Below are 16731 nucleotides of genomic sequence, written 5' to 3'. Positions count from 1 at the left end.
ACGCCCGTAAGCGCCGACCCGTCCGACCTAGGAGCATTAACACCTAATCACTTTCTCCTCGGTAACCAAGCACGTAGTCACCCGTCCATCATTGGCGTAGATGAGTTTGATCACCGTAAACGTTACGCCCGCGCGCAGTCTTATGCTAACGCTATTTGGTCTCGTTGGATCAAAGAATATTTACCGGCGCTGAACCGACGTTCTACGTGGCAAACGCCTGCCGAGCAACATCTAAAGACTGGTGACTTGGTTTGGGTAGTTGAGGAGACCAATTCTAGGGGATATTACCTTACTGCTCGGATCACTGAACTCCGTTACGGTTCAGACAGCGTCGCACGCTCCGCCGTATTGCGCACGTCCTCCGGATCGCTCGTCCGCCCGCTTGTAAAATTAGTAACGATTCTCCCAACATCTTCTTCTGGTCCAGAGGATGTTACTGAGTAAAGCGAGTAATACATCAAAATGCGTCATTTTTCTTAGCCAAGCAGAATCGAGTATTTAAATACGCATAGCAATGGTTCCAATTTACGTACAAAGCTCGGAAAAAGTGCAAATAACATAATTTCAAGCAAATCTAATCATAAGACCTATCAAATAAGACATGATTCGGCTCAATAATTTTCGGGTTTTTGGATTCATTGGTACAAAATGGTGACTGGCATTGAATTATTTCGTTATCAGACAAAATACCGGCCAAAAGAGCATCAAAAATTGCCGTCAAAAAATCATTTGTTGCTATCATCGATGAGCTTTTATGTTGCTTTATATAACGAAATTATGACGTTGACTTTATACCTATTCTTGATGAATTGAAACTTTGGTAGACTGTTTTGACCTATTTACAGCTACAATATTTATTATGATCGTTGTAACGTCCCAAAAAAACAATGTCTTGCATTTACGTTACTGCTGTACTGAAATAGACATCACGGGCTAATATAGTTGGTCCAATTTCTCAAAAACTATACTGTTTCTGTCGTTGCTGCTTAGACATATAATCTGTAAATAAGTAAAGAACCAAAAGGTTAAAAAGTCCTATCTTTTGATCTGGATATAAGTTTTTTTTTACTGAAATGAATACAAAGTCTTCAGTTTAAAGTAGCATTAAAGGCTCGCTCAGTTTATTGAGATGAATAATACTCTAATTCGTAATAAAAACTTTGTTCGTCATAAATTGATCTAGAGAGAAAAAAATATAGCTTAACTCCAAGAACGAGAAAACGATGGCAAACAAACAGCTAAATTTGGCTCAAAAGCTGAAAATCATTGTAAAGAAAGTAAAAACTTCCCTGAGATGTGCGGCGGAGAAAAATTTGTTTCGTTCAGCAAATCACTGATTGAGAAGATTCTTCTGTTCTCTTTTTTATAGTGATGCAATGAAAAATTTTTTAATCTTCAATAGATCTGTATACCATGTATATACTATTGGCTCTGGCGACATATATTCAGATTGTCTATATACTTGAATTTGATCTTTAGCTTACACGAGCGCTTACAGTACCAAAACAGTTTGAACACAGATGAACAATAAAAATCGCACTGCAGACACGGTTAAAATACTTGCGTGGACAAAAAATTAAATCCTTTTTTCGAGGAAATATTATTGAGCTTATATTGACAATGAAGATGGATAAATTTGAAAACTAAATTTCAAAACTGATGTTTTTTCCAAGAACTCGAAGAAGAACAATCTTGAAGAAAACAATATCTTTGTTCGTGTAATTTTTGTTGAGCTCTACTGTTAGACTGTTAGAACTAACGACAACATTTCGTTTATATTTGCTTTTTAAAATTTTTTCCTCTTTATTCATTTAATTTTAACGTATCTTTGTGTTATTAAATAACCAAAATAATAAATAATCCGACAAACTTAACTGTAATGAAGTATTTCATCAATAACACGGAAAGATGAATTCGATGTCGGAAAGCAAACATGGGGCCGAAGCAAATGAAACGTCTACATCTTGACATGATCATTATAAGGCACAGTACGAACAATGTGTCAAAAAAATGTCCATTCATGTTATTGCAGTACTGAAATTTGCACAACTTTCAACATAAATGCCTTAAATTTTCCACTATCTTGTTTTTACTGTGATTGCCACTTAAACGGGTATTCTGAAAAAATGAGTATTTTACTTACTATTTTTAAGGAATTCAACAACTTTATTTTTTATTATATTGCAAATCCATGACGTAATTGTGAGGTGATCTCAGAGCATCTTGAAACAAAGTGAATTCTTGCAAGCAAGCTTAACGGAAAAACAATCAAGAAAACATAGAACTAAAACCTCAATAACAATTAAAACTGCAGAATTGAACCTTTAGACTTTCGTTCTTCTGAGGTAACCTCAGAATTTTCAAATGAAACGAATTCATCTACGCAAAATTTTTGGAAAACAATAAATAAAAACACAAAATTCTCGAAAACTTTTAGGGTTGTAAAAATAAACTTTTACACTTTAGAATTTCAATATATCAACACATAAGATTTCAATTCAACACACTTAAAGTCAGCGACAGTATACAGACAGACAGAGAGAAAAAGAGACTGGCATTCGGACACACACGCAGGCAGACAGGCAGGCGAGCAGATTGACAGACATAGAGACCGACAAAAATTAGTTAATACAGTTTAAGTTCTTACAAGGGACAATAAATTAAAATTGTTTCTCGTATGGAAATTGTATTGAATTTAGATTGACAATGAAAACGTTGCGTTTGAAAACTCAAATTCATTAATCATGAAGTTGCCAAAAATTTGAATCATCGTAAAGTAATCAAAACATAGGTTCTTTAATTACATTTTTTATTTTTTTGTTTGATGATAATAGGTAATTTTTGTTCTACTTTAATGTCAGATTGTTAAAAGTAACGACAATAATTCGTTTATATTTGATTATGTTGCCTTTTCTCATATTTTACTACTCATTTAATTTTAACGTATCTTTGTGTTTGTTTTCTAAATAGCAAGGTACTAAATAAACCGACACACTCAACGCTAAGGAAATATTTCATCAATAACACAAAAGATAATTTGAAATCGGAAACCAAACATGAGGCCGAAACAAATGAAATGTCTACATTTTGATATGATCATTATAGGGCACAGTACGAACAATGTGGTAAAAAAAATATGCGTTCATGTTAATTCAGTACTGAAATTGGAGAAATATTCAAAATAAATGCCTTAAAATTCCCCATTATCTTATTTTTTCTGTTGATGCTGCTTAAACGGGCATTCTGAAAAAAATGAGTAAACAACACATCATTTTTCAGGAATTCAGCAATTCTAAATTTTAATGTCTTGCAAATCCTTGACGTATTTGTGAAGTAACCTGAGAAATTTGGAACAAAGTGAATTCTTAAAAGCAAGCTTAACGGAAAATAAATTAAGAAAAAATAGAAATAAATACTCGATAGTTTTTAAGACTGAAAAATTTAACCTCTACACTTTCGTATTTCTGTTGTAACCCCAGAATATTCATAAAATATGAATTCATCAATGCAAATTTAAGGGAAAACAATATAGAGAAACACAAAATTCTCAACAATTTTTAGGGTTGTAAATTTTCACTTTAACACTTTAAGAATTTGATATCTCAAAAACATAATTTTTCAACTCAAAAAACCTAAAGTCAGCGACGATTTTGCTAACATTGCAGGACACAGACAGACAGACAGACAGACGGAACAGTAGACAGGCAGGAGGACGGACATGCAGGCATGCAGGCGAGCAGGCAGATAGACAGACATAGAGACAGACAAAATTTAGTTGTTACAGTTTAAGTTCCTGCGAGGACTCAAAAATGAAACCGTTTTCCACATGAAAAATGTATTGATTTGAGAGTGAAAGTGGAAAATTATAAGTATAAAAACTCATGTTGTTGGCAAGAACTTGAATGATCTTGAAGTAATCAAGTATTATGTTCAATACCGACATTTTTTATTATAGGCAAATTTTGTTGTGCTCTACGTTAAGACTGTTAGAAGAAAGGCTCAATTACTTTTAACGTATCTCACAATCTCTTTTTGAATCACAAAATTGAATAAACAGGCAGCCTCAACTGTAGTGATGTGAAATATTGAGCCAAATGATATAGGTCCGAAGTTGAAAAACTTACATGGAGTCCAATGAAAATGATGGAATGTCTACATCTAGATGTGATCATTGAACAGCACAGTGTAAACAGTGTCAGAAAAAAATCTGATTTTATGTTACTGCGGGACTGAATGTCAAGTAGCTACACCAGTAGCTTAATTGAACTAAAAATCTCCAATATTTTGACCTTTTCTGTCGTTGCTACTTAACTTATGATCATTGTAAGATCCAGTAAAACATAATGTCTCGGAAAAGTCTTGCATTAACGTTACTGACGATAGAGGCAGATACTATATACATGCACGAAATTTGACAGGTCAATTTAATTATGAAAAAAACATATTTGCATACTTCGAAAAAGTGGCATAATGTTGTATTCGAGGAAGGAGAGTTTTTCTTAGGTTTCTCATAACAATTTTGTAAAATTTATTGTATCTAAGTGTATGTTTTTTATATCACGATGCTGAATAAATGGCCAGTTTCAACTGTAGGGAAGTATTTTTTTGTATTGGAGAACTAACAGCACCACAAAGAAAATTGTGAAATGTCTTCATTTAACAAGATTTTTGTAGGGTACAGTAAAAACAATGTCTCAGAATGGTCCTGCATTAACTTTGCCAAATTACTCAAAATGGACGTCACCGGATAATAAAATTGAGCAGAACATTTCCATTGTAATACTTTTTTTTCGTCGCTACATAGACAAATATTATGAATATATTTTTTATATTTCCCCAGGCTAATACAGTACTTGAATTTTTGGGAGGCAAAAGAGCAGCAAAAATTGTTTTGATGGAGTTTAATTCTTGCATGGAAAATCTATGGAGTTTAGATTGACGGTGAAAAAAGTTGAGTTTGAAAACTCAAATTCAAAAATGATGTTGTTGCCAAGATTTTGAATGATCTTGAAGGCATCATAATTGAGGTTACTTAACTATATTTTTTGATTATTTGATGATAATAGGTAATTTTTGTTGTACTTTACTGTTAGACTGTTAGAAGTTGTGTTTTTGTTAAATTATCTCGCTTCGTTTCTGACGTTTGCCATACTTTCTCAAATATTTTTTAACGTATCTCACACTCTTTTTTTGAATCACAAATTTGAACAAACAGGCAGCCTTAACTGTAGGGAAGTATAAAGGTCAAAGATATAGGCCCACAATTGAGAACTAAATTGGGGCCGAATGAAATTGAAGAACTGTCTTCATCTTGATATGTGCATCGTACGACACAAAAAGAAAAGTGTGAAAACAATTATGCATTTTTTTACTGCAGGGCTGAAATTAGCAACAACATGAACATTACTGAAATAAAACCTTTCAATATTTCAGTTTTTTTTGTCTCTGCTACCTAAACGTTCACCCTGAAAAAATAAATGAGTAATTAACACATCATTTTCCCAGAATGCATTCAACAAATTTTTAGGTTCTTCATCGACCGTTTTTTTTATTATAGGCCGTTTTGTTATGCTATACGGTTAGACTGTTAGACGAAACGATAAAATTCTGTTAATTTTAAATTATCTCGCTCCTTTTTTAACGTTTGTCATGGTTGCTCAATTACTTTCAACGTATCTCAAAGTCTCTTTTGAATCACAAAATTGAATAAATTGGCAGCCTCAACTTTTGAGACTAATTGAGCCAATAGATATAGGTCCAAAATAGGAGAAATGCACAGCACAGTACAAACAGCATAGTTGCATAGTCCAACAAAGTCTCACCCTTTCGATTCATCGCTAATTTTTGTCTGGATTGTCTGGTCATGCCAATTTTTGTCTGGATGCCCGGCTCATACTCCCTCCACCTAACCCGGGAAGCAGATATACAGACATGCAAACAGACAAAGAAATACAGGCAGATAACCAAGCAGGAAATCTGACATGCCAATTTGTTAATGAATAGTGAACTTATGTGAAAAAATCCTAATATGCGGTAGCATAGAAGGAAGGAGAGCACATAATGCCAAGTTATTCAATTGATGATATGGTCTGTAATACTACACATCACAATGAAAGTAAGTTTGTAGTACATCAATGATACTATTTTCATTATTCGCTTTTTTGGTAAAAACTTTTAATATAGAATCTGGTATGATGGTTTTTAGTATAATTTTTATTTGGATTCATCTGGATTCGAGACATTTGTACCAAAAAATTTTTTTAACGTCTTGGTACCACTCTTAGTCTCAAATCATTCTTCTTGTCTCGAGAAACGAATTTCATTTTTCATTCAAGTGATCTTCTGCTTAGCTTTAATAAAAATATCTTTCTGTCTCAGTTTCCGTTTTTTTCCATGGAGACCAAGAAAACCAGATGTTGGGTCACGGTGACTACGAAGACTGGGTTGCGAAGACCACTGTTTCTGTTTTTTTTTCCAATTTTTATTCCAAGCCTTGTTTAAGTTTTTTTGTTTCATTGACAGATTACTCTCTATAGCACTGATGATGTGAACATTTTTAGGGTTTTGAATATAGCTCAATATTTATTTGTTGGTCAATTCAACTCGTTCTATAAAACCATTACCGCTAAGAATGTCTATAAGTGCGCCGTTTAATTTTATATCAGTTTTATCTCAACACTGTTTTGATGTATATTTGGGAAGCATATTCCTTGTTCCATACTTCGACTTCCTTTGGTATTGTAACAAAATTTCCGTTTTGATTGAAAAACATTATGCCGTTCAATCTATTTGATTATTTGGCTATTTATATACTTCTGCCAAAAGCTTAGAAGCATATTTCAAGAAACGTTCTATCTCCATTAGTACAAAATCTAATTTTCTTTTTCATTGGTGTCGTTAGTTTTGGGCTTCCCAAGTCATCAAACGGTCGCCTCGGTTCATCAACGAAAGGTTGTTGGATCATTTTGCTTCTGGGAAACATATTGTTTGTCCACTCTTTCCGATGTCAGGACCCGGGTTGAAGTTTCTTTGATTTCATACAAGGATCATATATGATTTCATACTGTCCATACTTGATTTCTTAGTACGATCCTTGTATGAAACGAAAGAAATCATATATGATCCTTGTATGATTGCCAAGAAATCATATATGATCCCAGTATGAATACCAAGAATCATACATCTGTTTTACAGAATGTTTTACCATTTATGATTTTTTTGTTTTTATTGGGAAGGGTATCACCTATATGCTACATTGTGATCCACCATAAGACTCTAACGTACAATATCATTTGCAAAGTTGGGCACTAAATACAATACAATACAATACAATACAATTTGTGTACAACCAGAGGTGAAAGAAGTCATATACACAGTTATATACACAGTAAGAGGAGTTTTTAGTTTATCAAAATTGAGTTTGAGAAGTTTTTGTTATGACTTAAAGTACTATATAACTGCAGTAGAAGACTTCCTCTGCCTCAGATGCACTCAGCCATTTCAAGTACCATGGAGGACTTCTGCTGGCTGAACTTGACGTATAAAAACGGTAGTGGATGGCTTTCTTGGCTAGCCTCGTGGAAATTGTTTGATGGAAATGAGCCTCGTGGAAATGAGTGTTATAGTTTCTTCAGGTAAGTATGATGAATGAAAACAAAAATAAAATAAAATTGAATGGGAAAACTTTAAATGCTCAATGGGGGTGGGTGGGACTCGAACCCACGCCTTTTGATGTTCTTTTTCTTCCAGGTAATAGTTCACTACACTAAGTTGACTCATGTTTCTGCAGGTTTTTCGTTTTAAAGATTCGTTCTTTCAATGTTCTTTCAATTCGCTGCGAATTTAAAACGGAGATCGACAAACTGACTTGAACGGTTTCGAACCGAAGCTCCCAGTTGTGCTGTTTTATTAGCGGTCCTCGCTAAGTGTCATGTATGATACTGTTCGCTTGATTCAATTATAGCAAGGGCTTAGATCGGTGGCCCTGATTTCAAATAGTCCTGCTTCGATGTCGACAAACAAAAGGTTGACGTGAGAAAAAGGAACGCTTATGATCGATGAAGAGAGGGAGAAAAAGAATAAACAAAAGCGTTGTTTCTGACTTGAAAAAGCACTATTATAAAAGTGACAGAATTAAAAAATTGATAAATAAAAGTGCTACGCTAACCTAACACTTTAAACCACTGAAACCAAACCACGCGCAGCACAAGAGTGAATGTTTTTGTTTAATCTCACAGACGTTTTCTTTTTAAATCAGTGGAGGGTTGAGGAAAATAGTAAAACAGTCATCAATAAAGAAGAAATGAGAGGCTTCGAAAGAATTCGTGAATGTTGGTCAATAAGTACGCATAGAGAAAATTTCACAGCTGTGATCTGTTCAGCCCAGAACTGACTAGGCAAGCGTCTGGCCGAACAGATGAAGACAATTGAATGAGATGGACAGAGAATGACAAAGACTGAGTTGTCTTTGGCCCCGAATTGACTAGGCGAGCGGCTGGAGAATACATTTAACACGTCTGATTGTTCTGTTGTTTTACATATTGTTAATATAGCGGGAAAAAATAAATAAAAAAAGGAAAGTTGGAAGAAACTGAGCTGGACTCGAACCGCGGTCGAGAAAAGAAATGTTCATTCTATCGTTAATAGTCCACGCTTTGTTGACAACTGAGTCACTTTCCTCTTCTTCAAGACGATAGAAATTTGATGCAGTCCATTGGGGGAGGAAACGCCTCAAGAAAATGAATGTAAAGTTGCTGGAGTTGGAATCGAAGTTGTGTTTACTTTATTGAACCTTTTTTGTGCTCTTCGCAACAGTGCCATTTCACAGCTGATTTTGGTTATCCGACTGCCAGTTTTTAATTTGCACTATCTGTCAATCTGTTTTCCTGTTTGTTGTTGTAATTTTTTCCTGTTTTCTTAGTTTTCCCTTCTCAGTTTGTGTTTTTCTTCTGTCATTGAGCCCATTTCTGTTGTTTGAAAGATGAAGATCTTTGATATTGAATTTCCGGGATTAGACTGGGTTTGATCCTCCTTCTGTTTAGTTGATCACTATTCTGAGCAGTCATCTTAGCCAATATTCTGTTGTGTATGCGGCTAGAAAATTTGGTAATTTAGATGATCACGAGAGCTTTTGTAAGAGTTGAGCGGGCACTGTCGTTTCTTATATATCAACTCCGATACAGACAGTATGTTGTGTTTGATTGCCTTTTGAATATACCCGTTGTCCAGTTTAATCTGCATTTCCCTGACTGACTTCATGTTTGCCTCTTTGTAGAGTTTTTGAGTCCGGTACCACCTTGGCTTTCAAAGTCAAATTCGTAGGGCTCGCTTTTGAACGTTTTGTGTTTTATTCATAAGGGCATGCGATTGATCCAGCCTGCAAGCATTTGAGTACAGAAATAGTGTTCTGATCCAAGATTTGTAAAACAAAATTAGGCTTTCTTCGGTAACGTGTAGTTGAAATAGCCCGCTAATCGTTCCTCGTATTAAAAATTTGCAATTTTCAATCCACTTGAGGTGTGGAGTGAGAATGATACCCAAGAGTTTTATCGATTTTGTCTTCTGAATGGATGTTTCTTTTATGTTGAGCTCTAGAGAAGATTCTTTCTTTCAAAGATCAGGTAATGAGTTTTATTTGGGTTAATTTTGATTTTCAATGATTCGCGCCAATTAATTAGACTATTCAGTGATGATTGGAGATATTTTTCGATTAATTTGGGGGATCGCGACCTACAGCAGAGGGCAAAGTCGTCAGCGAACTCTGACAAGTGGGCTTTTATTTTCGGCAAACCACTGACGTAAATGACAAAGTGAATATCAGCGATTACGCTCCCTTGAGGTATTCCAGCTGTCGGGCTGAAACTATCACTGACAGTGCAGTTTATCTTCACGAACACATTCCTTTGCGATAATAATGAAATTATCTACCTTATGACTGAGTTCCTTAGCCCTATCGAGTTTAATTTGTTCACGAGTCCTAGGCGCCATACAGTATCGAACGCTTTTTCGACATCCAAGCATACGAAACCAACCATTTCGGACCACTGAAAGGCTTCACTGACGTGCTGAGCGAGTTTATTGAGTCTGACTGTGGTGCAGCGGTGTGTCCTGTAAATACTCTGAGTCTCGCCGAAAATTTTTTGGCTTTCACAATATTCCATAACAATATCTTTCACAAAAGTTTCACACATTTTAGCTATGCAATTTGTAAGACTAATGGGTCGGTAGGTTTCAGCCTTCGATCGGTCTTTGTCTTGTTTTGGTATCATTTTTATCTGGGATCCTTTCCAATTAACTGGAAAGAAAGAGTTGTTTATGGAGCTAAAGATGAGGACACATGCAGGGGTTTTTACTATCTTAGGTATTTCTTCAAGGATTTTGTAGCAGATTTGTCCGGCCCAGGGCATGTTTTTCTCGTCTTTCTCAAAATTTCATCAAATTCTTTTGTTGTAACCAAAATGCCAAGTTGTTCAACATGTTCATTTGTATTTATTATTGCTTATGTTTCATTCTTCAATATTGTTGCAGCTTCTAGAAATTTTTGATGAATCCGCTTTGTGATTTTTCATTGTGTCCTTTAGCAGCTGTTTGAACATTTCGCTTTTCTCCTTCTCGGTGACCGCCACGAAGTGTTTGTAGAATAATTTTGGGTATTCTGCTGTTTTTTGTTTCGGGCTCGTTTCTATTAGTTAGATCTTTTACTGCTTTCCAGAAGCCTTTGCTACCCTTATCACATGCACTCTCTGAGACCTTTGCTCTTTTCCTGTCTTCTGATCGCTCTTTTCCTGTCTTTCTGTCTTCTCTGTTCTTAAAGAGATTCAGTGATTGCCAACTACTATTTTGACATCTCTTCGCCTTTTTCTCCTCATTTTTATCAGTTTTTGCGTCTCAACACTGTAGGGGATCTCTTTCTTGTTAATGCAGGAGTCTTCCAAAGATTTGTGTATTAGGTCAATTAAACTGGTGGTAAACTGATTTCATTCATTCTTTTTCGGATACTTCACAGGCCAGAGTTCGATGATCTGTGTAACTTTCTTGCATGTTCTCTAAACTTTAAGTTGTTGATTTTTGATTTTAGTCGTAAAAACTTCACCTTTCCTGAGGTTCAGGGTCTTAATTGTAACTTTGTGATCGATGCCTAAATCTTCCGATACTTGAAAGTCATTGAATGCCCAAAAAGTTAATTATCGCAAAAGTGCAGATCTAACATATTTTTGAATTTTCAGTCAAAAGAATGATAGGTGTGATAACCGTTGTTCATCAGTTTAAAAGTGGTGTCGTCAATAATATTAGGGAGCTTTTCCCCACTTTCAGAATTGTAGGAGCAATTTAGTTCATGTTGGGGAGCATTGAAGCCGCCACATACGAAGACATTTTTCAATTTTCCTGAAAATATTTTATCGGTCGAGAGCGGCTTTCCAAGGGAATTGTAAGCAGTTATTATCCACAAATCATCAAAAGAGGGCAACTTAAGGCAAAATTTAAGTGTTTCTAGCATTCTTTCATTGCTATCAATTTCTTTTTCTACTGGTTCTATTTGCTTGATAACAATGCTGTTCTTCACTAAGATAGCAGAGCCATGATGACCGTTGCAACGATGTTGTTGTTGAGGGAGGTTGCTTTTTTTCCAATTCTTAGCTTCATTCAAACAAATTATATCTATTTATTTTTCTGTTGAAAACAAAATCAGATCACTTATTTTGTTGTTTAGTCCGCGACAGTTCCATTGCAAAATCTTGAGCTTATCCATTTTGCGAAAAGTTCTGGCTGTTTGGTAAATTGTTTGTTTGAATTGAAATAACAGGAGCTGTATTTGCGCTTTTTATGCTGTCATGTGTTCTCTGGCCATCAATTTTTTCATTGAAGATACGCTGTTAGAGACAATATTTATTATGTCACTGTAGGACATAGTGTTAAGAACTGTTCGGTTCTAGCTCAAAACTTCAGCTACTAGAACAGCAATTTTTTCAGTTGATGGCGTTAGATCAGTCTTTGCTTGAGAGTTCAGTTTATCAGCTACGGCTGAGAATTTGTTCTCATTTTGAGGCCTCTGCTAATTTATGCTGATATGCTGGACAGCCTCGACAAACTGTCGCTTGAGCACCGCCACGTTGTCCAGTTTAATCTGCATTTCCCTGACTGACTTCATGTTTGCCTCTTTGTAGAGTTTTTGAGTCCGGTACCACCTTGGCTTTCAAAGTCAAATTCGTAGGGCTCGCTTTTGAACGTTTTGTGTTTTATTCATAAGGGCATGCGATTGATCCAGCCTGCAAGCATTTGAGTACAGAAACAGTGTTCTGATCCAAGATTTGTAAAACAAAAATAGGTTTTCTTCGGTAACGTTTAGTTGAAATAGCCCGCTAATCGTTCTTCGTATTAAATACTTGCAATTTTCAATCCACTTGAGGTGTGGAGTAAGAATGATACCCAAGAGTTTTATCGATTTTGTCTTCTGAATGGATGTTTCTTTTATGTTGAGCTCTAGAGAAGATTCTTTCTTTCAAAGATCAGGTAATGAGTTTTATTTGGGTTAATTTTGATTTTCAATGATTCGCGCCAATTAATTAGACTATTCAGTGATGATTGGAGATATTTTTCGATTAATTTGGGGGATCGCGACCTACAGCAGAGGGCAAAGTCGTCAGCGAACTCTGACATGTGGGCTTTTATTTTCGGCAAACCACTGACGTAAATGACAAAGTGAATATCAGCGATTACGCTCCCTTGAAGTATTCCAGCTGTCGGGCTGAAACTATCACTGACAGTGCAGTTTATCTTCACGAACACATTCCTTTGCGATAATAATGAAATTATCTACCTTATGACTGAGTTCCTTAGCCCTATCGAGTTTAATTTGTTCACGAGTCCTAGGCGCCATACAGTATCGAACGCTTTTTCGACATCCAAGCATACGAAACCAACCATTTCGGACCACTGAAAGGCTTCACTGACATGCTGAGTGAGTTTATTGAGTCTGACTGTGGTGCAGCGGTGTGTCCTGTAAATACTCTGAGTCTCGCCGAAAATATTTTGGCTTTCACAATATTCCATAACGATATCTTTCACAACAGTTTCACATGTTTTAGCTATACAATTTGTAAGACTAATGGGTCGTTAGCTTTCAGCCTTTGATCGGTCTTTGTCTTGTTTTGGTATCATTTTTATCTGGGATCCTTTCCAGTTAACTGGAAAGAACGAGTTGTTTATGGAGCTAAAGATGAGGACACAGGCAGGGGTTTTCACTATCTTAGGTAATTCTGCAAGGATTTTGTAGCAGATTCGTCCGGCCCAGGGCTTGTTTTTCTCGTCTTTTTCAAAATTTCATCAAATTCTTTTGTTGTAACCACAATGCCAAGTTGTTCAGCATGTTCATTTGTATTTATTATTGCTTATGTTTCATTCTTCAATATTGTTGCAGCTTCTAGAAATTTTTGATGAATACGTTTTGTGCTTTTTCATTGTGTCCTTTAGCAGCTGTTTGAACAATTCGCTTTTCTCCTTGTCGGTGACCGCCACGAAATCTTTGTAGAATAATTTTGGGTATCGTGCTGTTTTTTGTGTTGGGCTCGTTTCTATTAGTTAGATCTTTTATTGCTTCCCAGAAGCCTTGCTACCCTTATCACATGCACTTTCCAAGACCTTTGCTCTTTTCCTGTTTTCTGATCGCTTTTTTCCTGTCTTTCTGTCTTCTCTGTTCTTAAAGAGATTCAGTGATTGCCAACTACTATTTTGATATCTCTTCGCCTTTTTCTCCTCATTTTTATCAGTTTTTGCGTCTCAACACTGTAGGGGATCTCTTTCTTGTTAATGCAGGAGTCTTCCAAAGATTTGTGTATTTTTTCTTTTAAACTGGTGGTAAACTGATTTAATTCATGCTTTTTCGGATACTTCACAGGCCAGAGTTTGATGATCTGTGTAACTTTCTTGCATGTTTTCTAAACTTTCAGTATTTGATTTTTGATTTTAGTCGTAAAAACTTCACCTTTTCTCAGGTTCAGGGTCTAAATTGTAACTTTGTGATCAATGCCTAAAACTTCTGATACTTGAAGGTCGTTAAATGCCCAAAAAGTTATTTATCGCAAAAGTGCAGATCTAACATATTTTTGAATTTTCAGTCAAAAGAATGATAGGTGTGATAACCGTTGTTCAGCAGTTTAAAAGTGCTGTCGTCAATAATATTAGGGAGCTTTCAGAATTGTAGGAGCAGTTTAGTTCATGGTGGGGAGCATTGAAGCCGCCACATACGAAGACATTTTTCAAATTTTCTGAAAATATTTTATCGGCCAAGAGCGGCTTTCCAGGGGAATTGTAAGCAGTTATTATCCACAACTCATCAAAAGAAGGGCAACTTAAGGCAAAAATTAAGTGTTTCTAGTATTCTTTCATTGCTATCAATTTCTTTTTCTACTGGTTCTATTTGCTTGATAACAATGCTTTTCTTCACTAAGATAGCAGAGCCATGATGACCGTTGCAACGATGTTGTTGTTGAGGGAGTTTGCTTTTTCTCCAATTCTTAACTTCATTCAAACAAATTATATCTATTTCTTTTTCTGTTGAAAACAAAATCAGATCACTTATTTTGTTGTTTAGTCCGCGACAGTTCCATTGCAAAATCTTGAGCTTATCCATTTTGCGAAAAGTTCTGGCTGTTTGGTAAATTGTTTGTTTGAATTGAAATAACAGGAGCTGTATCTGCGCTTTTTATGCTGTTATGTGTTTTCTGGCCATCAATTTTTTCATTGAAGATACGCTGTTAGAGACAATATTTATTATGTCACTGTAGGACATAGTGTTAAGAACTGTTCGGTTCTAGCTCAAAACTTCAGCTACTAGAACAGCAATTTTTTCAGTTGATGGCGTTAGATCAGTCTTTGCTTGAGAGTTCAGTTTATCAGCTACGGCTGAGAATTTGTTCTCATTTTGAGGCCTCTGTTAATTTAAGCTGATATGCTGGACAGCCTCGACAAACTGTCGCTTGAGCACCGCCACAGTTTGAGCATTTGGCATTTTCTCTTGCAACAGTGCATTCTTTAACACTATGATCTTACGAGCAGCGAAGACATCGAATTGTATTAGTGCAATCCCTTGATGAGTGGCCAAATTTTTGACATTTGAAACATTGCATATTATGTGGTCGTTCTTGCTTCACATCATGTGATGCTTGCTTCACTTCTGTATAGCTGCCAGCTGCATTGACTTGATTGTTTGATTTCGTAATCAGGCGTATTAATTTTGTTGGTTGGCCCATTGCTCGACTTGTTTTTTCGTGAAACTTTGGTGACTTTCATTGGGTTGTTATTTAAAAGTTCTTCTTTTACCTCATCTTCTGTAATGCTGTGGTGTACGTTTACAATGACGAAACTTGCCTTAGTTTCGCCTTAGGAAGTGTATTCCTGGCATTCACTTTGGCATTTGGAAAAGCCTGATTTAGATTTAGTGAGATCATCAAGCATTCTCTTGAAGTGAGGTTCTCTTGCTGAATAAAGAAGTCGGTATTGTTCTTCAGTTCTCTTATTTGCTAAATCTTGACGGCTGGAAACTTCGACCTGATTGCTTTTGCAAACTGAATTTGTGATAGTCTTGGATCAATTGAAACAATCATCGGTCTTACGTTGTTGATTGAAGTTGGCACTTTTCTGAAACGTTTTCTTTTATTCCTTACTTCAGTAAAATCGCTTTCATCTTGCGTTGATTCTTCTGCTGACTTTCTAGGCTCAGATAAAGGTCTTTCAATTTGGCTCATGTTGAGAATCAGCCTCAATGAGGCTCTGAGCTAAAGGAAAGAGCAACTTAAAAGTGCTACTTACAAAGATAAAACTATGAAGGAAGGTGTTTTAAAATAACTTTTGAGGAGCAAAAATAAAAATAAAAAGGTAATCGAAAAAGTCAAGATTTCAAATCTTAAGCAATTTTTAGTGAAAATACTCTTTTTTATAAAAGGCTCACTTCCAAAGGACGTTTCTGCACAAAGTGGATTACTTGCTTGTAGTTTTCCTATCACACTTTGAGGTACTGATCCGAAAGTGACATTAATAGCGTTTTAATCATCATGGACAACAATTAGGCTGCAAAGCTGGGCACTAAATATAAGACTAAGCCCAGGTAGATAACAAATTTTTTGACACACTCCGCAGCCAGTTTACACTTATAAGTGTTCATTTAAAAAAATTAATCTAGAAAAAATTTCTATATAACCTCAAAAATTTTTTCTGAATATGTGTAAACCACAAAGTCATTCTTTTAGCGCACACAAAGAATCAAATGTAAATTGCAAATGCAATGTAATAATTTAATAAGTCCACAGACTACATTATACAAGAAATTTTGGGAGCAGTCAATGTTTTATGTGTCATATATGACCTTGTATGATTTCCAAGAAGCTTTTTCAGCTTCAATAAAAAATCAAAATTATACAGTTTTTTGTCTTTGAATTTTTTTGTATGATCCCTGTATCATTTCTAGGAAATCATATATGGTCCTTGTATGACAACCAAGAATTCATACAAATGATGTATGACCTAGTATGATTACTAAGAATCATATATGACCTTGTACGAAATCAAAAAAAGTTTTATGATCGATGACCCGGGGAGCATTACACAACGTCAGGGTTGATTGAGGCTCTGTTTTGACAAGTTTTGTCTTCTTTACATGCAGCTTCCCCATTTGACTGCTAGTTTGGACAACAGGAATTGTTGCAATATGACGCTGTCTCATATTGCTCGGAATAG

The 16731-nt window shown here is 35.6% G+C and overlaps 1 protein-coding gene across 1 annotated transcript in view; it reads right to left on the bottom strand.

The window, feature by feature from the left end:
* The window catches only part of LOC142348226 (cleavage and polyadenylation specificity factor subunit 2-like), a 134956-nt gene extending 118658 nt beyond the window's left edge, over positions 1 to 16298 (bottom strand). The window contains exon 1 of the mRNA XM_075399507.1: positions 16288 to 16298. The gene's annotated coding sequence lies outside the window, so the exon portion shown is untranslated. The remainder of the gene's footprint in view (positions 1 to 16287) is intronic.
* Positions 16299 to 16731: the final 433 nt, after the last annotated feature.

The sequence above is a fragment of the Convolutriloba macropyga genome, chromosome 10, assembly GCF_964194025.1.
Source record: "Convolutriloba macropyga chromosome 10, txConMacr16.3, whole genome shotgun sequence".
Taxonomy (NCBI): domain Eukaryota; kingdom Metazoa; phylum Xenacoelomorpha; order Acoela; family Convolutidae; genus Convolutriloba; species Convolutriloba macropyga.
The sequence above is the reverse complement of the archived record's forward strand: the minus strand, read 5'-3'. Positions and strand labels throughout refer to the sequence as shown.